Source organism: Crocodylus porosus, unplaced genomic scaffold, assembly GCF_001723895.1.
Source record: "Crocodylus porosus isolate Cpor-Errol unplaced genomic scaffold, CroPor_comp1, whole genome shotgun sequence".
Taxonomy (NCBI): Eukaryota; Metazoa; Chordata; order Crocodylia; family Crocodylidae; genus Crocodylus; species Crocodylus porosus.
Window position 1 is genome coordinate 12,127,977 of NW_017728914.1, and position 9,001 is coordinate 12,136,977.

Consider the following 9,001-nt stretch of genomic DNA (forward strand, 5'->3'; position numbering starts at 1 on the left):
CCACCACCACTCTCTGGGTGCGGCCCTCCAGCCAGTTAGCGACCCATTTGACTGTGTAGGTGTCGATGCCCCAGTTTTTTTAATGAGAATGGGGTGAGAGACAATGCTGAAGGCCTTCTGAAAGTTCAGAAAGACTATGTCCACTGCTACCCCTGTGCCTAAGGATTTATGACCTGGTCACAGAAGGCCACCAGGTTGGTCTGACAGTACTTGCCTCTAATGAACCCTTGTTGGTTGCCCCTAAGCATAATCTCCCCTGCTGGCCCCTCATGGATATGCGCCATGATAATTCTCTCAAAAAGCTTCATGCAAGTATAACATCCTATTGTTGTTGCCAGCAGTCCTTCAACATGAAGATGACAGCCTTCTAGTAAATAGGGAAGTCATTGTTAAGCCCATAGATGACTGGAGAGCCCAATCTAAATTCTGAATGTTTGACTGCAGACATTTACATAGTTGCAGGAAGAACAAGTTACATCTTGAGGTACAGCTCTTCCCCTTCATGTCTCATCTACCTGCCCCTGTAGTGAGGTGAATTTGCTCAAAATGATCAATGGCTTATCTTATATCACATTGTTATTGGAAATGATTCAATGCTTGAGTCTTCCAGGTGCTGATGTTAATAACACACTTCTTCAGATTGGCCTTCAAGATAGCCTTCAAGATGTTTTTTTGTCTACCTCTAGAGTGGTGACCATCAGTAAATTTGGCATATAGGACTTCTTTTGAGAGCTGGTTGCCAGGCATCTTTAACATAACATGTCTTGTCCAACTAACCTGGTGCCATAAAAACATAGCTTCAATGCTACTGTTGTTTGAGCCAGAATGCTGGCATTCTTTCTTCTGCTTTTCTGACTGATATGGCTTTCAGGTGTTTCTGATGCATGATCCATGTTTCACACTCATATAAGGTAAGAATTACAACAGTCTAATAGATGAGAAGTTTGGTTTGGATCCTGATGTCATGATCATTAAAGACACAATTTTGGAGATGTTTAAAGGCAGCACTGGCAGATTTTATCTGGTGTTAAATATTATCATCTATGTTTACTTTTGGAAAAAAAGTGGCCATCAAGACAGGGGAAGTGCTCAAGTTTCTTCAAGGACTGCCCTCTAATTGTAACGTGTCAATAAGCAGCTGGTTGATTTAGGGTGGGTTAGCACAGAATCTGGTATTCATGAGAAGCTAGCAGTGAGCCCAAGCATTTCATATACTTCATAGAAGCAATCAAGAGTGATTATGTTACATTACATTACTGCATGTATTGTGATTAAAGACTGTACCATAATGCATACAGACCAAAGGTCAAAGATCTATACAAGCATAGTAGCCTATCAGGCTAGCATGATCAAAATGAGCCAGTTTCTACAGCCAGTGGAGAGATGTGGATAGCACTACAGGACTCAGTTTGCCTTTGACTCCTCAGTCTGAACTGCCAGATAAATGTCTACACTGTGCTGAGTGGGAGCTTTTGGCACAAGTATGGAATGTATCTGGAATTTATGCCTCTAAAGTCATAGTGAGACACTAACTGCTTTGGCAAACAGACAGTGCAGGTCAAATGAATTTCACAAGCAACCAGAGAAAGAAGTTTGTGTGTGGGGGGGGGGGGGAGATGCCAAAAAAACAAAACAAAACACGTTTTCGTTTTGTCTGCACCAACCTAAGAAAGACAGAGAGAGAGCGCGCGAGAGCGAGAGAGATTGATTTGAGACAATATTTACAACAGAAACAATGACATAAAAATAAAAGATTAATTTAAAAATCCACTAACTTAAAAACAGACTCCTACATTGAACAAATGCTACTTTACATTAAATATATAGAATTCCACACTTAAGAAATCCATACAAACTACTGTTATATAAAATACAAACTTTAGAAGCAAGAGATAAAGTAATAACTGGAATGGACATCATCTTCCACATTTAACAGAAGTGTCAATAAGTGATAGTGATATAGACAAAGCTATAAAAATCTCAGAGTATACTACTAAAAGTTTCCAAATGCCTTCATCTTCATTGAAATATCAGTACAGTTAATGGAAATTAAGCTTATGAGCTTTGGGTTGAACTTAAAAGAAAATATGAAATATTTTTTCCTCTTAGCTGGCAAAAGATATGAGAGTGTAGTATAAGATAAGTAAATGTAAATTAATTGACTTCTATGCTAATGAATCATAATTTTTAAAAAAGCTTTTAACAACCATAACATTCTGAACATAAGTGCTTCAATATATTGTAGCAATAGCACAAAAAGAGAGAAAGAATTAAAAAAAAAAAATCAAACTAAAAACAAATGGATTTCTCTAGTATAAGCCTTGTGCCACTTCATATTTGACACATTTACAAATTTCAGATTTATGAAGCTTTTTCAAGTTCTCCTTAGTTCTGAATATGATAGATTACTGAAATAACTACCATATTTACTCAAATCCAAGACAAGATTTTTTTCCCCCCTCCAATCACCATGGGCAGGAGAGGAAAGTTTTGTGTTAGATTTGAGCACCAGCCCAGCCCAGCTCTGGCTGTAGCTCTGGGCTCAGAGCTGAAGTCAGAACTGAGGCACTATGTTCTTTGGGATGGGGCAGCCAATTTGGAAGGGAAGGGGAGATCGTAGCTGGGGGAGCACAGGAGAGACCATGCAGCCTGCTCTCCCCTGGCAGGATGGGCCACTTGCCCCTCCTGCTACTCACTTTCTGCTTCAACTGCAGCTTCCCCAGCCAGTGGTCCTCCTAGGAGCTGCTGCCATTTCTCCTTGGCCAGGCTAGGATGAAGCCAGGCTGTGGCTGCCACTGCTGCCAACTACCCTAAAGAAGCAGAGGTGCAGCAAAAGGCAAGTGGTGGGGGAGGAAGCAAGGAGAACAAGAGCAGACACAGATTAGGGGCAAAGGCTAGGGGCAAAGGCATAGGCATGGGGGAACTAGGGATGGGGGCAGGGCACAAACAGGGGGCAAGGGGTGAGAGGCAGTCTGCAGAACGGAACAGGGGATGGGTAGTCAGCAACTGGGGGGCAGGCACAGGTGGGGGAGGCATGTGTATAGGGGGTACATGGAAAGGAGTAGGCACCAAGGGTACCTGTAGAGCAGGGAAGACACTAGGTGGGCAAATGGTAGGGGGTACATGTGGCAGGAAGGACAGGCACAGGCAGTGTGGTAAAAGGACAACAGGCAAGGATCTGCCACTCATCCAGATTTTACAGATATAAAAACTAATTATTGTGTGTTACCTTAATTTGAAATCAACTTGGTTTGGGGAAAATATAGTATTTCAATCGCCTCTCACAACTGTGCTGTTGCACTCTGGTGCGCAACCTCAAGAGGGTTTGCATTAAGTGGAAAATGCTGCCTCCATGGATGCAGAAGCCAATGCCAGAAAGGTAATTAAACAATAAATGAACAAACACACACACAAGACCAAGTAAGTGACTTCAGCAAAGCCCAACAGTAAGTGACCTAGTATTGATCCCATATAAAGGCATGTTGCCCCAAGAGAAGCAAGTTATAAACATAGATCAAATTGTGATTTTGTGGATTTCATGAAATCCAGGATTACCCACGAAATCTGTTATTGCCCACAAAATCCATGGCGGCAGGGGAACCTTACTGAAAAGAAAATGCTGACCCCCTAAAAGGAGACAGCAGACTTCAGGGTGCTGCAGCAGCCTGCCAGGGTAGAGAAGGGGGAAGGGGGATCTGCCTGCTTGAAGGGCTGCCAGCAAGATGGCTGCTACCCCCACCCCTCACTGCTGATTGGCTGTGATGGCTGCCTACCATGTGGCTCTAGTCCTCTCCACCAATCAGCAGTGAGAGGCAGGGATACGAGACAGGCAGCCCTCTCAGTCAGAGACAAGGGGCCCCATAGCCAATAGCTGCTGCCCCTGCACTCCATCTGTGAAAAGGCTACTGAACCCTGAGTTCTGCTTGTGAAATCAGGGGGCAGCCATCCTGAATTTAGCAGGCCCCTAGTTATAAAAGAGCCAAACATAGCAGGTTTGCTGGAGCATGGGAATGAATCATGTGTAACAGACTGCCAATGTGGGCTCATCAGATTGGCTTGAGATGCTTACACTGGGCTAGAAACAGTGCTGGTGAAGTCTGAGTAACCCCAAGAGCAGAGCAGGGGATCCCTGCCCTGTAGAAAAGGAGAAGCCAATCAAAAAAGGGGTTTTCAATCCCCTCATTCACAAGGAGTTGGGGACCTCCCACCCTGAGCCCTGGATGGCCGGTTTGCAAGCCAAGGAGGGACTGCCAGAGGGGATAAATGCAGCAGCCAAACTGGTGTGGGAGCTAATGATAGCGACTCTGGGGAATGATACAGGAAGCCTAAGAAGAGCTGGGGTGAGCTGACCCAGCAGAGGGAGCAGAGAGACCCCCCTGAAGAGCCTCAAAGGCCCTGGGAGAAGAAGGCAGCAGCAGTCAGCTGTACCTCCAGCCCTGCAGCAGAAAGGGAGCTGTGGCCAGGGCTTGGGGCAGAGAGCTGGTGCCCCAAGGCCCCATTGCAGTGTGCTGGATGTGTTGGATGTCCCAGTGACTAGAGGTGGCAGTCGGCCCCCCACTCCACTGTGGAGAAGCAGCAGTGGCCAGGAGCGCAGGGAGCTGGACCAGTGACTTTAGGAAAACCCTTACCTTGCCTGAGGAAGCGGGACAGCAGCAGGAGGACACCTGGACAAGGGTCCCTGGGACCTTGGGGTGCAGGCTGCCGCTCAGAGTGGGACTGGTGAGCTGTGTGGGGTGCCTGGCCAGTCATTTGGAGCAGGGGTTTAGAGCAATGACCCCAGGGAGCTGCCTGTACTGCTGACCCTCTGCCACTGACTGCCCCAGAGGGAACTCAGTCCTGCCCCTTATTCTGCAGCTGATTGTCATTGAATGGAGTCCCTGAGCTTTGGGTCATGCTGATTGCTGCAGGAGCCTACTCTGTTGCTTGCCTTTTTGGTTGCCACCGAAGGTCGCACTTCAGCCTCTTTGGTGGGTTGGGGTTTAATATGATTTGATTGCTGCAGACCAGAAGAGCTTAACCTGTTGCAGCCTGTCACTTATTGGGAAGCCTGTTGGAGCTGCTGGGAGTGACCACCTTGCTTCCTTGTGGTAGCATCTCAGCAGAGGCTGAAAGCTGCTAGTTACCTTACCTGTGGTTCTTGTGTCAAGGGTTGACTAATGCATTCTGGTTTGGTTTGTGATTCTGGTTATGCCATTTAAGTTCACTTGTAAATAACCCTTCCTATTATTCTTGTTTTATAAATAAAGTGTAAATAGTTAAATCAGTTAAGTGTTAGACTTTCTTGGGACCATGGGCTGCTCTGTGGGGAGCAGGGGCCAGCTAGAAAGTAAATTAGTGCTGGCCGGAAGCCCTGCCCCACTCTCACCACACCATTCCTGATATTGGGCGGGGATGGCAACTATTGGGCCGCCACTTGGGTTACACATGAGAAGCTAAAAGAATGCCCAGCAGTAAAGATATGCACAAAGTACCAAGGATGAGGCTATTTTGCAAAAGCATTCGGCAGACACAGAAGGACAAATACAGGGCATACTGTGCACGTAACTGGAGAACATGTCATAGTTTCATAGTAGCTAGAGTCAGAAGGGACCTAGGAAGATCATCTAGTCCGACCCCCTGCCTTGGCAGGAAAGAACACCGGGGTCAGATGACCCTGGCAAGGTGCTCATCTAACTTCCTTTTAAAAATGTCCAAGGAGGGGAGTGAAGAACCAATGACGCACAACTCTTTTTAGTTAAAATGCAAAATAAATAAAAATATTTTGTTGTTCCATATATTTCTCTGCATAGGCACATGTTAACTATGTTAGAACTCAAATTTATGAGAGGACACACAAGCTACATGGACTGCAGAAGTGGTGGTCTACCTCTGGTCTGGAAAATTGGTGGCAGAGGACGACTAGTTGCTGCTCACTGTCTGCCAAATTTCCAGACCCATGGGAAGCCCTGCAGGCTGGATGATGCAGCCCTATGTATTAGACTGCATCAATGGATGGTCCATCTGGCAACACGAATCCCTCTACAATTGCTTGCGACGTGAAGGGTCAGGCCACCTGCAGGGTCAGGCCTGCATTTGGCTGGATCCCATCTACAAACTGATCCTGAAGACCACCACCTCACCACTCATCCAGCCCCTAGGGCCAGACAGGTTAAGCATCACTGAACTATATGAAAATTTAGCTCACAGTTTGACAGTAACATCATCCAAATTATACAGACTAGCAGACTTGAGATCATCCAGTCTATGTAGTAGGGCAAAATCAATCAAGTATCAGGAAAAAAAACCCAGAACCTAAATTCTATCTGAAATAAGCATGCTAAAAAATTTTTTTAGAGTGACTGAAAGCCTGAAAATAATTAAGTTTGATAAAAATCCTAATGATAGTGGGATCCATAAAACACCATCTCACAACTGAAGGAATTAAGAAAGATTTCCTTGTGTGTTTGAAAGCACAAGATGCCAGAATGCTGGGGGGGGGGAGGGAGGGGGAAGAGGGGTAATCATGCTACAGACCTAGTACCAATTACTACTGACACTGCAATATGCACTCATATATGCAATATGTACTCATATATTATGCATATATGCAATATGTACTCATATATATTATGTACTATTATATATATTATGTACAATATGTACTCATATATATTATGGCAACTGCCATTAACAATCAGACCCTAAATGGAGAAGGAACTGCAGCATGCGTCACAATTGGCTATAATAGAAAAAGTAGATCGTTGCATCATAAAACAAGCACCAGTGAGACCTGAAATATACAGAAATTTGATAATGAAACAAAGCTAAAATATAGGAATGCTACCATATATCCATCCAAGATGACATCTCTTTTAAGCTCTTCACAGAAAGTGCATTTAATATACTAGATGCTCTAAGTTATAGATAAATCATACCAGACAAAGTGAACAAGTTAACCACTTGCAATACTCCACTGGAGGATGGCACATCAAGAGTTTAGCCTTTCCTACATCATCTTCACAAACATATTGCAGAAAAGTGGGCATGGCATTCTAGAAAGATTGCAATAAGCCAAAATTGTTATCAAAACATTTTATTACATGGCAGTACTAGTTTTCTGCCCTGCTCCTTTCTAATCGCTGTACTCACAATATGTAAAAACATGAAAAATATCATTACCCTGGAAAAAATTGAAAATGCAATGAAAATAAAATAACAACACTTCAAGTGGAGTCCTCACAAACAGCAGCTTCAGGAAGGAGCTTCAATTTCATATATATCAATGGTGCATCCACATGAGCGTGCATGTACGTCTTGCAGCGTCTCAAAGACCTATGAGACACTGCAAGAGGCACACATAGGAACGAAAAATGTTCCCTGCACTGCAACTTTGCAGCATGGGGGCAAAATTAGACCCCTGGATATCCAGGGGTAAAAAAAACCATGGGGGAAAAAAAGTGGGGCAGGATCATACCTTCGCCCTGGTAGCCAGCCAGAGCATTTCTATGGCTGGCCGCCCCAGTGCTGAAGCACTCTGCCTGCCTGTGCAGAGTAGGCAGCATGCCAGCAGCGGGAGCTGGACCCAGGTTCCGTGATGGCAAGTATGGGGTGGGAGAGGCTGGAGTGTGGAGGGGACAACAGGGGGACCCCTGCCAGCTCTGCCTGAGCCCCCCAGATCACTGCCCTGCCCCACCCCATCTACTCCCTGCTCCCCCAGCCCCCCCAATTGATGACCCATCCAGCCCCATCTCCTGCCCACTCCTCAGCCCCTCTGATCACTGGCCCACCCAGCACCATCCCTCACTTGCCTCCCCTGAGCCAGCTTGATTGCTGCCCTACTCAGCCCCAGCATCCCTGCAAATTACAACCCCTGCCCCCAGCCCCCCACCCTCCCTGCACTCACTGGTAGTAGCAGCAGCAGCTGTTGGGATTACTGGGGCCTTGTGGCAGAACCCCCCAACACAGCATGGGGCCCAGGTGACAGCCGCAACTGCCCCAGCTGCCCAACAGCATGCGGAGCTGTGCAGTGCCCTGCTGACCCCAGCAACACCCATGCGATGGGGCAGTGGCAAAGTGGGTGTCAGGCAGCTGGGGCTGAGCCCTGCTGCCCTCCACTGCCCCATGCTCTGCCATGAGGCCCCAGTGACACCTGCAGCAGCTGCTACTGCTGGTGAGTCCGGGGAGGTTGTTTTTTTAAGTGCTTGGAGGCTGGGGCTGGGTGGGGCAGCCATCAGGGGGTCTAGGGATGCAAGTGGGGGTTTGATCCAGGTGGGTAAACAAGCCAGGGGGCTGGGGGAGCAAGCAGGGGTGGAGCCTGGCAGTGGGGGGTGTTGGTAGCTCTGCAGGGGCCATGTGGGGAGGCTGTAGGGCGCTGTAGCCCTTGTGGGGGACAGTCCATGAGCTGTACAGGGGGGCTGTATCCTGTGGGGGGGGGCAGGGGACCCACCCCTCCTAAGCAGCACCTCCCAATCCACCCACACCTACCCACACACCCCACATCCCCCCACCCCCTTCCCATCCCTCTCCTGCAAACCCTACATTCCCTCAGCACACACTCTACATGCCATGCTGCCAGACAGGATGAAACCTGATGACAGGAGCTGTGGCTGAAGGGACAGGTGTCCCCACATCCTGTTTAGTGAAGGGGTCACAGGGAGTTCTAACTACTCTGTGGTATGAAAACCAAAGGCAAACAGCAAAACACACAGGTATTTAGAATTCATTTAATTAGGATGAGAGAGACACTGGTAGGTTTTGAAACTGCTTTAACACTGTAGATATATCAATAAAATATTGCCCAACTGACTCTCTCTCTCCCTCCCCCCCTCTCTCTGTATATATAGTAGTCTTTTGATTTGTCTGGAGGAACATGAATTTTGGGGTATTTTACAGATTTCATAGACATTAGGGCTGGAAGGGACCTTGAACATCATCAAGTCCAGCCCCCCACCCAAAGGGTAGGAAGTCAGCTGGGGTCATAGGATCCCAGCAAGATAAGCATCCGATTTACTCTTGAAGGTGT